At 37.9% G+C, this 16,874-nt stretch overlaps 1 protein-coding gene across 8 annotated transcripts in view; it reads right to left on the bottom strand.

Moving 5' to 3' along the window:
* Positions 1–16,874, bottom strand: part of FHIT (fragile histidine triad diadenosine triphosphatase) — a 1,501,152-nt gene that overhangs the window by 1,187,070 nt on the left and 297,208 nt on the right. The window contains exon 1 of one of the 8 annotated variants that reach the window (XM_068557821.1): positions 6,925–6,949. The exons of the other annotated variants lie outside the window; for them this stretch is intronic. The gene's annotated coding sequence lies outside the window, so the exon portion shown is untranslated. Of the gene's footprint in view, positions 1–6,924; positions 6,950–16,874 lie in introns of those variants that run through there. 8 annotated transcript variants of the gene reach the window in all.

The following is a 16,874-nucleotide window of genomic DNA, read 5'->3' as shown; positions in this document are numbered from 1 at the left end:
ATGAGTCCAAAGATATAGTTATAAGTATGTTATGAATAATTCGAAATTTTTAAAAATGGTAATGACCTAAGTGTTCAGCAACAGTGGATTTGATTAATCTTTTCAGGCACATCATATAATGAAATACTACAAATGATTAAAGATAATACCATATCATATATTTCATGACATGAACATATTCGCATTAACTGAAAAAGGAGAATACAAAGTTTTATGTAGAATAACGCAATTTTTCTTTTAAAAAAATTTTGATATAAGAAAAAGGTCTAAAATTGCACTGTCCAATAGAAATACACGTAATTTTAAAGTAGTTCGTAGTCATATTTTAAAAAGTAAAAGATGAGAAAAAAGTAAAAGATGAAATTCATTTAAAGATATATTTTAATTAATCCAACATACACAAAATAACAATAGCCTAAATTCTCTTTTTGAAATTTGGTGTGTAGTTTATACTTCTAGCACGTGGTGTCAATTCAGTCTTGCCATATTTTAAATATTTACGAGCCACATGTGGCTAGTGGCTACCAGATTGGACAGCTCGGGTAAGCCTTAAAAGCAGGTATGGAGAGTAGGAATTTGTATGATTTTTACTTTCTTCTTTTGTTTCTCCATCCTTTTACAATTACCATGTATAATTTTGCTGTTGACATATACTACTTCTGTGATACAAAAACAAAGTTGTTTTTAAATACTAAGAACAGAGTTTTTTTTCTGTCTCTGGAATCCTTTTTGTCTCATCGTCTCTGCAGTTCACAGACTACCTGCTTCCTAGAATTAGAAAAATGCTCTCCTTTCTTCCCCTCTCTTTATAGAGACTTTGAATAGCTACCTAGCTTCAGCCCTTGGGCAAGTGAGTTAAGGATCAAATAGTGTTGCTCTTCAGAGTCACAGCTAAATCAGCCCCTGCTTTCCAGTGATGTGACCCCGAATCTATCAAGACTCCAAGCACTGTTTTAGAAGCTCTCCTGGGCTTGTGGAAGGGCATGGAATGGGACCGGAAAGCGCTTAATTTGAGGTTAATTAAATAGTGATGACAAGCCTTAATCTCCAACTTGTCATCAGATTGTAAACACTGATCACAGCTGCAGCCATCTGCAATAAACCTATTGAGAGAAATCTTGACCAGAATGAAATGAGTATGTTGATGACCCAGATGAAGCTGAGAGAGATGAGATCAGAGAAATCCAGGCTCTTGTAACACCAGGAGAAATGGAGACCCAAAAGGAGAGAAATCAGAGGAAAATGTGTCAAATCTGATTCCTTTACAGTCCTACCAAAAAAAACAAAAAAATTACTGGACCCCAGGAGCCTGGAGGATGAAAGAAATAAAGGTGAAGATGTAAATCCACTGAACTGAGGACCCGAAAGAAACTGAAATAGCTCTGCCACTATTAACACCTGATGGGTTTCTGTGGAAAATATGTCTGAGCCACGTGCCTGTGCTGGGGCCTCTGGACCAATAGCTATACCAGCGGAAGTGAACTACAGCAGGAGTTTCCCAGGGAGGGAGGTGGGGAATAATAGTTACAGGTCAGGCACTTCACATATAATTTACCTGATAATTCTCTCAATTATTTTATAAGGTATTATTATTTTCTCCATTTTAAAGAAGAAAACTCTAAATCTCAAAGAAGTACCTACCTCACCGAAGGCCATGCAAAATATGGGTTGAACCCGGATTTGAATACAGACTAACTCCCTCACGTAAGCTCTAAACCTCGGGCAGCCCTGCCTCGAGCTTTGCGGTAGTGGTAAGGAAGTGATCAAGGTGAAAGAATAGTGAAGTTCATGAGGAAGACGGAAAGAAAAGAGCAAAAATTCCCCAAAGAGGATATAACTAGGAAGTTAGGCGACCTAATGGAAATCTGCAAGGTGGGTGAACATTCTGGTACCACTGTTCTCAGTGTACCTTAAAAGTGCCCTTTCTGGCCTCATTGACATGGAGAACACTTCCTCATTCTTCAAGACTCAGCACAGGTCAATCTGCACCTAGTCTGTGAAGCCTTTCCCAAACCTCCTGGTGAGACCAGCACTTTTTTTTTTATATTAACAAAGTGGGAGGCATTAGGAAGGAGATGACTTCAGTATAATTGGCTGGACACCATGTCACGTGTAAAGAAAGTTAGGAAGGAGAATCTGAACCTGAGGATGAGAAAAACTGAAGTAAAAGAACCATGACAGTTGTCAAATAGTTAATGGACTAAGATGTATGGTTTAAATCTCTGTACTCTTCCCTGAAGCCTTTTTGGAATAAGATAAAACATTCATTCCTTCATTCATTGCCTAGTGTTATGACAGTGCTAGTGAAAATAGCAGTGAGCAAAACCAGACACAATTCTGTTGTCAGGATACATGCATCTAACAGGGATAACACATTCATAATAAAAAGATCACAGAAATATATGGAAAACTGTGATACATACCCCAAATAATAGGTAAATAGCATGTGATGATTTTGTCCAAGATACAAAACTGGAATCGATAAAGAGATTTTGCAGGGAAATAAGCTTCAGTTCATTATTTGGAAGAACTTTGAAATAATCCACACATTCCAGAAATGACCCCATGAATGAGTACACTTCCCCCTCCTGACATTGGACAGGCCCAGGCTGAGGCCAGAGAACAAAAGGGTCCAGTGCCAGACAACTTCGCAGGTCTCTTTCAGCTCTTAGAAACTATGATTCTATCATTCTAAAGAAAATATTGTCTCAGATGGTAATTAGAATTTGATAGCTTGAATTTCCAGGAGACCCAGGAAATCTGTGCAGAGAAGAATCATTTTCTGTACATAGAGGGGAGTCAAGCAAAACTGAGTCTCCTAAACAGCACTGATATACCTCTGTTTTACGTACTGCCCTGGAAGCTTTGTGAGTACAGGGGCCCATGGGCTTGCTCATCACTGACTCATCACTGCACAGCACATAGCACATACTAAATATTTGTTAAATGAACAAATAAATATAGTACTAAAATGTACCAGCACAAACACACTCACTTATAAAAACTTTCTTCTACTGTTATAGACCTTAAAATTGAACTTTCTTGAACAATTAATGAACATGAACATCAGTCAATCACTTGCTTCCTGATTAATAGCTAGGGTCCCTTGTCCAAGCACTCACTTAGTTCAATTAAAAATTAATAATTTTCCATGGAATAAATACACACTACACATAGTACATCAGGGGTTCCACTTTTAATAAGCAATTAAGTAATGCAGAGAGGCTAAGAATCTATTAACTAAGAGAGAACTCCATGAATTTGCCCTTCAAGTCATCATTCATTTACTACCCATTTCTCTTCTAAATTTTTAAATTAGCCTGGAAAAAAGTAGTTCTGAAAACAGAATAAATAACGCCAATGTGTTGTCATATTTTGGTTAACATTTGCAGGCGACACAATGTGTTTTTGTTAAACAGTGTGTTTTGTTTGTTTTTATTCCTTTCTTTGACATGAAGAATACATTAGGGAAGATCAATACAAAACTGAGGCACTATATGTAAAATGTTAAGGGTCTATTCATCGAAAAATTATGAACCATGCTATAGAACTTAAGCCAGGTCAGAGCTAAATTAAATTATTGATCCATTCATTTTTCCCCTTTCTATGTGACTATCCCCTGATTTTTTATAACATACAAAATTGCCTAAATAGCAAATGAATCATCTTATTCTAGGCCCAGCATGTCTGCTGACTGACAATTTTCTAAAATTAATCGTCATATTGTTAGCATTCAGATTTATAAATTGAGCTCCCCTCACATAAACATCTAAATACCCAACGTAAAATTTATAAGCTTTTGTAGCATGAACTCAAAGGGAAAGAGGGTAATTTTCACTTTTTTCAATACAAAAATACAAAGAAAAAATGAAATGCTGTTTTTCTTAACACCATTTTCACTACTTTATGGTCCTTGGTACATTTCATTGATGAGGCCAAAACGTATTCACTTGACTTTAAAAATGACTTAACTACTACTAAGCAAAATGATGCAATCAACACTTTGTGAATTGAAGTCTTTTAAATTTTCAGACTTAAATCTTCCTCAAGATGTGCAACATCAAATTCTATAAGCAGGTTTACCAATTGCTTTGGGGATTTCTTTGAATACAAAAAAACCCTCATGCCCAATCAGCCTCCAGAGTGACAGAATGTATCTTGAATTAGGATCTTCTCTCACCTTATGAAAAGGGAAAATGGGTAAACAATTTGGAGGAAATGTAAATTGCACAGATCCACATCAATTTATGAAAAAGAAAGCTGACATAAGAGTTCTTGGTAGAAAAGATCTTTGATTTGGGGTTGTATTTAGCCAGTAACTTTTGCCTCCTGGGAAAATATTTTCTCTTTAACAAAGTAGTGTCAGATACAGAGGCCTCTTCATTTCCTCTAATGGAGATAAGATCATTCTGACTGGTGCTCCAAATAAGGCAGAAATTACCCCTAATGTGTAGTTTGAACATTGTATCAAAATACAGTAAAATGCCGTTTCAGAGTCTGATGAGAAAAACATGTGAGCTCACAAAATGTCGGCCTCCCTCACGTGGAGAAATGGTCCATCGCTTTTCTTCACGCTGATTGTCACTGCAAGAAGTTCCCGGCATCAGGGGCATGTCCCACTGTCTCACACAAATGCCAATCCCTGTTGCTGGGACAAGGGGATTCTAGCCTCACAGCAGGCCTGAGGGACTCTATTTCTCTACAGGTCTGCTCCAAAGCTGAGTGCCCTTTGCACTAGAAATCAATGTCATCCAACAAAAACTTCAGGAGAAAGTTAAATACCAGCAGCAAAATGTCTCTTGTGTACCAGTCTCTCCCCACTGTGTTTCTGCCAGGTGACAAGAAACAGTGAGGAAAACGGAGCAAGCAAGGGCTGAAGAGAGAAAAATTGAAGAATTGCAGAACTTGAGCGTTGGAAAGGGGCAAAGTTTCAAATAAGAAAAGACTCAAGCAACTTACTGTGCAGAAATGTAGAATGCCATCTGAGGAAGGGCAGCAGGCTCCCTCCCCAGAGACCCAACTGAAGGTCATCTATACCTTAGGAAGTTCCTTCACTAGGTTTTGGCATCCTGGGCCTTGGGGTTCTCAGCACACAAGACAGAATCCCTCTCTCAGGAGGTGGACTTCATTAAACAAAGCTCACGAGTCCAGCGGCATGAACCCAAAATATCGAAGTAGAAGTCTATAATTTGTAATATAACTGCCGCACAGACGTCAGAATGACCAGAACGTTCCCTTCCTGAAGATGTCTTCCATGCAAAGCCAAATCCTAATCAGACAGCAATCTGATGTGAAAGCAATCTGAACAAGAGGAGTTCATATGATGAATTGAATGTTGAATGGAGTCAACCAATGGGAGAAAATACGCAACGTGCGCTGGCTGCAGCTCCCTGTATCCACTGCCATAACAGGAATGGCCTTGCCAACAAAACAAAGCTCCTAGTTCCTCACAGGAGACACATCTCCTCCAGAGAGGACTACATGCGCATGCCTTCTGCATTTCCATTGCTATGTACCCACAATTTGAATGGCAAAATCCTTCTTTTGTCCTAAAAAACCTGCATCATTTTCTCACTGTGAAGTAAAATATATTCCTTGTAACAAATGAACATATGAAAAAGAGTAGAATAAAAATTATTCTATTTCTTCCACCTAAGAAATTACAGGTGGATAATCTTTCAGTCTCTTTCTTAGGTTGACCATATAAAATTTCCATTTTGCAGATAAAAAACAGCCATTTAACATTAATTTCACATGATCCAACCTAATATATGGGTTTGTACATACATTATATCAAAGTAGGATCACATATTACATTCTGTTTTGCTGCTTTTCTTTTAATTAACCAGGGCCCATAAATAGCTTTCCACGTCATAAAGTAATATCATGACAGATACTCTTGTACATGCTTCTTTGCCAAAGCCTCTGATTATTTCCTTAGGGAACATTGCTAGACATAGAATTGTTGGGTCAAAGAGTATGCACACACCCATTCATTTATATATTACTTATGGCGGCTATCACCCAATAACAGCAGAGTTGAATAGTTGGAATGTGGACCCAACAAGCCTACAATATTTAGTCTCTGGTCCTTTACAAAAAAGTTTGCCAACTGCTGACCTGGAGTCTTCAGTTAGGTAGAGACAGAACACCCACAATGGAACATCCACAGGCCACAGACTCCCCATTTGTAAAATTCACCATGATTACAAGCAGATCTCATCCATTTCAAATGTTTTCTACTCTTTATCATTTTTTAATCAGTCCAAAGGTTCTATACAAGTCCACTTATCATTAGAATAGTGTTAAAGGATACTATTAGAGAAATTTAACTCTATTATTTTTAACCATAGAAATTACTGTAACCTAAGATATAAATGGGAACCAAATCAAACAAGATGTTATAAAAATTCCTTTCTTGTATAATAATCTATAGTAAACATAAACATGTTCTTAAACATTTAATATAAACATTGATTATTAAATAAAAAGACTAAAAGATATTTCATTTCTTCGGCCTTTGATTTCAAACAGCTAAAAATTTGAGGCTGGATTCCCTTTACTCATGAGCAAGACTCAGAAACTTGGCTACGGAAAAAACACATTTAACTTTTCACTGAAAAAGAATCACACAGACCACGTCTGAATATTTACAAATTCCTCGTTAATTAGATTTTAATCTACATGACTATACCATATGCTAGAAAGTCATCCAAATACAAACTCTATGAGACAGTTTTACTGCCATTACTTTAAAGAGCCATTTAAAAGATTTTCTATGGGATGAAGATTCGGTTATTTATCATGGTTTTATGCTCCTTTAATCTGCACCATCTTGCCGTTGTAAAATAAATATTGGTTTTAAAATAAATGGTTCTGCCCAGGTTTTGATGAGAAAAATTGCCCTGTAAATCACAAGCTCACCTGTGCCAATTCCAAGTCCAATGTTAACTAGCCCATTCTGATGAAAAATAAGTCAATTTTATAGAACAAAATCTAAGGAAGACAATTACAGAAGTATATTATCAATGCTGCAATGTAACTAATTTGAGATATGAGCTTCCCCACTCCCTGTTTTTTCAATTCTCAAAAAAAAAAACTAGTTGATGCCAAACTGGTCTTTCAATTGGACTTTTAAAAATGTATTATTTACCACAGTTTTTATTATATTCTCTCCAACTCCAATATACAAGTTATGTAATTGAAAACAAATACAAGCAAATCTGAAGGGTTATATGATAACATCTTTATCAATCCCTTTTTTCATACTCAGAAGGCCACATCAATTTAACAAGTTGCCTCCTTGGACTATTTCACAGACCTCTGAGAAAATGACAATATATGTATCTTCCTATAGTAAGCATAGTGGCTAAACACTTTGGAAGATATGAATGGTTTCAAGCAGCACTTCACTAATTATCTGTGATGAAATACTAGTTGACTGTATTATTCCTTTCCAATATGTTGTGGGCTGATGAGACATACACTTGGATATTGTGGCAATGCCAAATTGCTATAAAAGTTTCTAAACTTGCACTGTCCAACAGAAATAAAATGCCAGCCACATGTGTAATTTTAAACTTTCTAGTAGCCATGCTAAAAACTGTAAAAAGAAACAGGCGAGATTAATTTTAATAATATGTTAATGTAGCCCAATATATCCACAATCTTATCATTTCATATAATATAATCAATATAAAAATATTGTTGATGACAAATACTATATGTTACCACTTCTACATGGAATCTAAAAAATACTGGGTTGGCCAAAAAGTTCGTTCGGATTTTTCCACACACTCTTGTGGAGAGACCTAAATGAACTTATGGCCAACCCAGTAAAACAACCAAATGAATAAGACAAAACAGAAACAGACTCACAGACATAGAGAACAAACTAGTGGTTACCAGAGCAGGGAGGGGCATAAAAGGGGTAGTGTATTAAGAGGTAAAAACTACTATGTATAAAATAAATAAGCTATAATGATATATTGCACAGCACAGGGAATATAGCCAATATTTTATAATAATTTTAAGTGAAGTAAACTCTATAAAAATATTGAATTACTATGTTGTACACTTGAAACTAATATTGTAAATCACCTATACTTCAATAAAAAATATTATTGAAATATTTTACATTCTTTTTTAATACTGTCCTCAAAATCCAATGTGTATTGTACACTTACAGTATGCCAATTCAGACTGGCCACATTTCAAGTACTCAATAGCCACATGTAGCTAGTGGCTACTGTGCTGGACAAGGCAGTCCTAAATCCTTACTCTCAGTGTCTGACCTCCCTCTTCACATTTTGAGTAGTACTGTCTAAACCACTGCTCCCTTCAGAATAGCATCTCTAAGTTTCTCTTCTGTGATTTTCTGCCTGACGTTTTATAATTGAGGTCTCCATTTCAGATAAGGCCAACACTTAAAGAAATTAGCACACTCATGATTGTGGCTTACTTTATCCTTCCTTTCAGGAAGGGAATCACCATTAACAAGGGATGGATGCAGAAGCCTCCTCTGCTCTCCTTTCTCTAGAAGCAACCACTACTCTGAATGAAGCTGGTTTATTTCCTTCCCATCCTTGTTTCAATACTTTCTTTACAGATTACATTCTTAAGCATCTACATAAAGCTATTAAGAAGGGGAAATATGTTTGTGCTCTACTTAGACGTGTGAATTTAATGTATTTGGCTTGTATAAATGCTTACCATATTCCAAAGGCGACTGCTGAAACTGATTTTCACACCTTTCTAACCATCCACTCTATGATCTATGTCTTTGGACCCTGTAACGCCTTCTAGCTTGGGTAACTCCTACCCATTATTTAAGTCCCAGCTTAAATGCCACTTCTTCAGGAAACCTTTGTTAATCTGCCCTTTGTCCAAATAAGATTAAGTTCCCTGTTAAATGCTCTGACCCTTCCTATACTGCACTTACCTCAACTGTAAATATCTGCTTTTGTAATGATTTGTTTAATGTCCATCCCCCTCATGAAAATATAAGGTAGCACCAGCACAATTCCCAGTACATACCAGATGTCCATAAATACGTTTCATATGATTGAATGATTTTCTCTTCCATTCATTTATTCAAACTCAGTTAGAAATCATGTTTCTCAGTCTCCTGTTGTGACATGAGCTTAGAATGTGTGTATCATAAATGTATTGGGCACCCCTATTTATTAAAATGTATGTTTCAAATATATTACTATGAAGTTACTCATAGTGCATTCTTTTGACCTTTTATTCTCTATTATACATGTATTAGGTCCCTTTTTTCATTTCTAATACTATTTGTGTTCTCTCTGTCACTCTTACTCTTTCTTTCCTTCTTTCTGTCTTTGTCTCTGTAGCTGATCAAGTTTGCCAGATGTATTTAGTTAGTCTTTCAAGGAATCATCCTTTGCTTTGTCGATCTTCTCTGCTATTCCTTTGTATTCTATTTCATTTCTTTTTGCAGTACTTTGTGTTATCTTCTCCCTTTGCTTTATTTTGGTTTACTCTGCTATCTTATTTATAACTTTTTGGTTGAATGCTTAACTCACTAATAATCAGTCCTCCTTCATTTCAAATATATGCATTTGAATCTATAAATTTTCCTTTATGTACCTCTTTAATTGTAACCCACAAGATTTAAAATAAAGTATCAACTAATTTCTATCATCACTTTTCTTTGACAAGATTTAGAAGTATGATCTTGTCTCCAAATGTATAAAGTTTTTGATGTCTATTTGGTTTTGGTCTCCTAATATTTTTTCTTCCGAGATAAGAGGAAATATAATTTTTAGCAATCAGTGGTAAGGCTTTCAATGTGTGTATATTCTCTGGTAGTGGAGTTCAGGAGTTCAGAGTTCTATGTATGTCTATTCAATCAAGCTAATCAGTTATGTTATTTAAATCTTCTTTATCCTTTCTAATTGTTTTAGTTTATTTGATTTTTCAGTGTTTTAGAGAAAATGTTTAAAACTCCCAATTATGGGGACTTCCCTGGTGGCACAGTGGTTCAGACTCTGCTCTCCCAATGCAGGCCAGGTTTGAACCCTGGTCAGGGAACTAGGTCCCACACGCATACCGCAACTAAAAGTTCATATGCCACAACTAAGGAGCCCACCTGCTGCAACTAAGGAGCCCGCCTGCTGCAACTAAGGAACCCACGTGCCGCAACTAAGGAGCCCACCTGACACAACTAAGGAGCCCACGTGCTGCAACTAAGGAACCGGCAAGCCGCAACTAAGGAGCCAGTGAGCCGCAACGAAGGAGCCCGCGAGACACAACTAAGGAGCCCACCTGCTGCAACTGAGACCCGGCAAAACCAAATAAATTAATTAAATAAATATTTTAAAAAATCCTCCCAATTATGATTACCTATGTTCTCAACATCTCGTGGTGATACGGTCAATTTTTACTTTATATATTTTTGAAATGATGTGACTAGGTAATGCAGGTTCAGGATTAATATATCTTTCTGGTGAATTGTTCTTTTATCAAATAATGACTTTCTTTATCTGTAATAACATTTTTTAAAGTACATTTTGCCTGATATTAATACAGTGTCATCAGCCTTCTTTTGAAAGGTATTTGCATGGTATATTATATCAATTTCCATCTATCTTCTTTCAATCTTCCCATGCCATTATTCTTAATAGGGGTATTCCTTATAAACAGTGTGTAAAGAGAGTGTTACTGTTTCTTCTTCCCCATGCAACTTAAAAATCTTTGTCTATTGACACAGAGAATGAATCATCTTTATGTTTGTTGTGATTCCTGGTGTATTTGGCTTTATTTCAACCATGAGCTTGATTTACACTTTACCAAAAGTCAGGGATTATCCAAATGTACCAAGTCGACACACCACAGAAGGCATGACTATATCTAGCTTAGGCTCATAATTTAGCTATTCTCAATAAGTCACTTAGACACATTAGCAAACCATACTCTCTTAAAGCTATAAGGTAATTAATTAATCCTTACACAAGTAACACACAAAAATTTCCAAATTAAGGTGGCCAATCCACTATTCTATGTCTTTACCTGTAACATGAATATAAAAGAATCTATTTTTCATCTACTGCCGATGTTGCTGTACTTCACTCTCCCCCATTTTTTTTTTACTTCCATATTACGCAGCTTTCATCTTGTCTCCTCCTTTCCAACATCTCTTCTTCCCAACCCCATCTCTTAGCATCTCTTCCTTAGATAATTACGTAGCATCCTTGGTCTCCCTGCCTTCGTCTTACTATCTTCCACTCCAATTCACATTCCAGTTAAATGAGGACCTTGCATTATAAATTAAGAAGTTTGAATGTTACCCTGCATGTCAATCTCTCTTGAACCGAAACCCGAAGACACAGTCTTATAGCTCCAAACATTTTATTTTTTCATTTGTGATTTTATCCAATTAACATTCTAAAGAATCTAAATGACAATCTGATAATTGAGCTGTGCCTTCCAATAGCAGTGCCTGAGTTTGTCTTTTTTTACCCCATCGACTGTCCTGTTTGCAGTGTCGCTGGCACCAAACAATCACCTAAAGTGACAGTTTTTAACTTTCATTGTGTCAATAAGCACATCTGGCTGTTAGGTTGGCATGTCCTAATGCTAAAATTGTCCCACGTCTGCCATTGTGCTCTTTAGTGGAGATGATTCACAATTGAAAGATATTGTCATCGAATAAGGCTTTAATTTATTAACTTATTTAATTAATGGCGACTTTGATATGACATCATAAAAACCCATAGTGTGGCAGAGTAATAGTCTCTTTTAATTGTTATGGGCTAATGAGAAAACAACAAAGGCAGAATTAATATGTAAGTGATGTGTTTATATCAAACAAAAGCCCAATGATATTATGGGACACTGCACAAAAGGTTTCCCAATCTTTCAAATAGAGAAAAGTGGTGAGAGAACTGAGTCGTCCTATGCCTCAGAATAGTAACTGCGTGACAAATAAAAAGAGCCTTTGCCACAATAGTCACTATACTTTATTCAATATTCATTTATCAAAAATGTGTTAAATACTTAATCAATAGATATTGAGTGCTAAATACTGTTCTAGGCCCTGAAGATACAGAAGCAAAAAAGACAGGCAAAATCCCTACCCTCATAAAGTTATATTCAGATAATAAACAAATTAACACAAATTTATAATATTATGTCAGGTAGTGATAAGTCCTGTGGAAAAAAATTAAGCAGGGTAAGGAGTTAGAGAATGATGGGGGAGAAGGACAACTATTGTGGGCAGAGTGGTCAAGGAAGGACTCTCTGAGGAGATGACACTTGAGCAGAAGCCTGAGTGTAACGAAGAAGAAGCAAGGCATAGAAATATCTAGGGGAAAAGACTTCCAGACAGAAGCAACAGCAAACACAAAGATGGTGAGGTGAGAATAAGCTTGACATACATGAAGCACAGCAAGAAAACCAGTGTGACCAGAACTCGGGGACAAAAAAAGAGAGTAATAGTAGACATGGTGAGAAAGACAAGCATGAGCCCAATCTTGAAGGGCCTTGAGGCTATGGCAAAGAGATTGGATTTATTCTGAGGACGATAGGGAGCTACTACAGGGTTCCATATAGTTCATGTAGAGTACCAGAAGCTGGACCTAGACAGCGGGTGCAGAAACAGAATCAGTGCAGATTTGCTGGAGGAGATGAGGTCATTTACTCTCATTGTTTCTATTTCACCAATGAAAAACGAAGTGAAGGAATCAGCTGAGGGGAGAATCGGGGATGGGAGTTGGAGGTCTGAGGTACAGGTGAAGGTGTAAAACCGTTGCCTCATAGAGTAGAAGTATTAAGCAAATGATGAAAGATTGCTAAATAGAGCAGAGGATATACTTGAAATTTGTGGACATAAACTCAAAGTAATGCCGTTCAGCATAGTTTTGTGTTCTTCTCCATTCAACTGCACTCAGGTCCAAAGTGGACATAGGGTCAGAGTCATGCCAGTAAACAGGACACAGAGAGACAAGCAAAGGAGAGACTGACCACAGCACCTAAGCTGGGTAAGGAGGGAAGTGAGGGCATGAGAGGAGAAATGAATACAGGCATGCCTCATTTTATTGCACTTTGCTTTATTGTGCTTAGAAGATACTGTGCTTTTTATAAATTGAAGGTTTGTGGCAATCCTGCAACAAGCAAGTCTATTGGTGCCATTTTTCCAATAGCATTTGCTCACTTCATGTCTCTGTGTCACATTTTGGTAATTCTCATAACATCTTCAACTTTTTCACTATTATCACTGTGATCAGTGATCTCTGATGTTACTATTGTAATTGTTTTGGGGCACCACAAACTGCACCCATATAAGACAGTGTACTTAATCAACAAATGTGTGTTCCGATTGCTCCACTGACCAGCAGTTCCCCTGTCCCTCTCCCTCTCCTCGGGCATCCCTATTCCCCTGAGACACAACAATGTTGAAATTAGGCCAACTAATAACCCTACAATGACCTCTAAGGGTCTAACTGAAAGGAAGAGTCGCACATCTCTCACTTTAAAGCAAAAGCCCGAAATTATTAAGCTTATTGAGGAAGGCATGTCGAAAGCTGAGAGAGGCCAAAAGCTAGGCCTCTTGCACCAAACAGTTAGCCAAGTTGTGAATGCAAAGGAAAAGTTCTTGAAGGAAATTAAATGTGCTACTTCATGAACACATAAATGCTAAAAAAGCAAAGTACCCCTACTGCTGATATGGAGTAAGTTTTAGCGGTCTGGATAGAAGATCAAACCAGCCAAAACATTCCCTTAAGCCAAAGCCTAATCCAGATCAAGGCCTTAACTCTCAATTCTATGAAGGCTGAGAGAGGTGAGGAAGCTGCAGAAGAAAAGTTTGAAGCTAGCAGAGGTTCATGAGGTCTAAGGAAAGAAGCCTTCTCCATATATAAAAGTACAAGGTGAAGCAGCAAGTGCTGATATAGAAGCTGCAGCAAGTTATACAGAAGATCTAGCTAGGATAATTCATGAAGGTGGGTACACTAAAAACCAGATTTTCAATGCAGATGAAATAGCCTTATATTGAAAGAAGATGCCACCTAAGACTTTCATAGCTAGAGAGGAAAAGTCAGTGCCTGGCTTCAAAGCTTCAAAAGATAGGCTGAAGACTTCCCTGGTGGTATACTGGTAAAGAATCCACCTTACAATGCAGGGGACGGGGGTTCAATCTCTGGTCAGGGAACTAAGATCCCACATGCTGTGGGGCAACTAAGCCCACGTGCTGCAACTACTGAGCTCACGCGTATCAACTAGAGCCCGTGTGCTGCAAACTACAGAGCCCACGTGCTCTGGAGCCCGTGCACCACAACTACAGAGCCCACGTGCCCTGGAGCCTGTGTGCCACAACTAGAGAGAGAAAACCCACACGCCACCACTAGAGAGAAGCCTGCATGCCACACCTAGAGAGAGAAAAACCTGCACGCCACAACTAGAGAAAAGCCCGCGCACCACAATGAAGAGCCCGCATGCCTCAACTAAGACCTGACGCAGCCAAAAATAAATAAAATAAATAATAAATAAATCTTAAAAAAAAAAAAAAAGACAGGCTGACTCTCTTGCTGGGGCTAATGCAGTCACTGACTTCAAATTGAAGCCAATGCTCATTTACCATTCCAAAAATCCTAGGGCCCTTAAAAATTATGCTGGATCTACTCTGCCTGTGCTCTATAAATGGAACAACAAAGCCTGGATGACAGCACACCGGTTTACAACATGGTTTACTAAATATTTGAAGCCCGCTGTTGAGACCTACTGCACAAAAAAGAGATTCCTTTCAAAATATTACTGCTCATTGACAATACACCTGGTCACCCAAGAGCTCTGATGGAGATGTACAATGAGATTAGTGTTGTTTTCATGCCTGCTAACACAACATCCATTCTGCAGCCCATGGATCAAGGAGTCATTTTGACTTTCAACTCATTATTTAAGAAATATGTTTTTGTTAAGACTACAGTTGCCGCAGATAGTGGTTCTTCTGACGGATCTAGGCAAAGTAAACTGGAAACCTTTTGGAAAGGATTCACCATTCTAGATGCCAGTAAGAAGATTTGTGATTCATGGGAAGAGGTCAAAATATCAACATTAACAGGAGTTTGAAAGAAATTGATTCCAACCCTCATGGACGACTTCAAAGGGATCAAGACTTCAGTGGAGCAACTAACTGCAGATGTGGTAGAAATAGCAAGAGAACTAGAATTAGAAGTGGAGCCTGAGGATGTGACTGAATCGTTGCAACCTCATGCTAAAACTTTAACAAATGAGGAGTTGCTTCTTTATGTATGAGCAAAGAAAATGGTTTCTGGAAATGGAAAAGATCTCCTGGTAAAGATGCTGTAAAGACTGTTGAAATGACAAGAAAGGATTTAGAATATTACAAAACTTGGTTGATAAAGCAGTGGCAGGGTTTGAGAGGATTGAGCCCAGCTTGGAAATAAAATGCTATCAAACAGCACTGCATAGTACAGAGAAATTGTTCATGAAAGGAAGAGGGAATCGATGTGGCAAACTTCATTGTTGACTTATTTTAAGAAACCACCACTGCCGCCCCAACCTCCAGCAACCACCACCCTGATCAGTCAGCAGCCATCAAGATGGAGGCAAGACCCCTCCATCAGCAAGAAGATTACAACTCACTGAAGGCTCAGATGATGGTTAGCATTTTTTAGCAATAAAGTGTTTTTAATTAAGGTATGTACATTGTTTTTAGAAGGTTAGCACAGTGTTTCCTAACAAGAGCACTATGGCATTTGGGGTGAAATAATTCTTCATTGCCTAGACTGTCTCATGCACTGAATGACATTTAGCATCCTTAGCTCCTGCCCTCTAAAGGCCAGTAGGACTGCTCACATTTACAAATGCTCCCAAGGAGAGAAGTACTTCCTAGATTGAGAGCCACTGGCCACTGACCATGAGGTAGAGAAAGTGACATTTGCAAGTGAGAATTTCAAGGAACTGAGAGGCCAGATATGAGTAATCTATGTCGACATTCTTACCTAGAATGATGGCAGGAGAGTGATGGGCACAAAGACAGTGAGCTAGGGAATAAAATCATCAATAAATACAGAGGAGCAGTAGGCAGTAGGATAGGCTGATCCCACATGCTTTAAAAGTACTTCTGTGGATGAAGAAAAAAGAAGCTGTCTAGAAGTGACAATGAGGATGAAAAGAAGACACCAACTCCACTCCAGACACTGAAAAAAAAAACACCCACCACCTGAGAGGGTGACAGAGAAGCAATATCCTTAGTGGGTAGCCAAGAGTATCAGAGCAGCACTGTCCAGCAGAACTTCCTGTGATGATGGAAATGTTGTATAGTGACACTGTCCAGTAAGATAACCAATAGCCACATGTGCCTATCAAGCCCTTGATATGAGGCCATTGTGACTGAGGAACTGAATTCTTCACTTTGTTTAATTTAAATTAATTTGAACATAAATAGCCACATGTAGCTAGTGACTACCGTATTCTACGGTGGAGAAGAGTAAAAGGTGAAGGGAGCATTTAGAAATGAATTTGAATCTGAAGACACAGGAAATTCTTCTTAATGTTCAAGTCTTGAGAAAGGGGGCAAAGGTAGGTGTGAGTCTAGGTAAGCTGGTGTTTCTGGAGAAGGAAGATGAGAGAAGTAACACTCAACAGCATCAGCATTTTCAATAAGCAGGATTCCAAAAATTCATCTTAAGTCATTCTGCCTCCTCCTGAAACTAACTTCTGTACCATATTGCTATGGAAGACACTTGAGAAAATCTCCTTCAAAGTCTCAAATGTCACCGCCATGTAAGAATTATTCCTTCTCCTGAGAAGCCCCTGTTATTAATAGACTGTGGCTATTGCCTATTTTTCTGGGACCTAAGTGTCCCTTCCCCAAAGACTGGCTTTCT

The sequence above is a fragment of the Eschrichtius robustus genome, chromosome 12 (genome assembly GCF_028021215.1).
Source record: "Eschrichtius robustus isolate mEscRob2 chromosome 12, mEscRob2.pri, whole genome shotgun sequence".
In the NCBI taxonomy this organism is placed as follows: Eukaryota; Metazoa; Chordata; class Mammalia; order Artiodactyla; family Eschrichtiidae; genus Eschrichtius; species Eschrichtius robustus.
The sequence above is the reverse complement of the archived record's forward strand: the minus strand, read 5'-3'. Positions and strand labels throughout refer to the sequence as shown.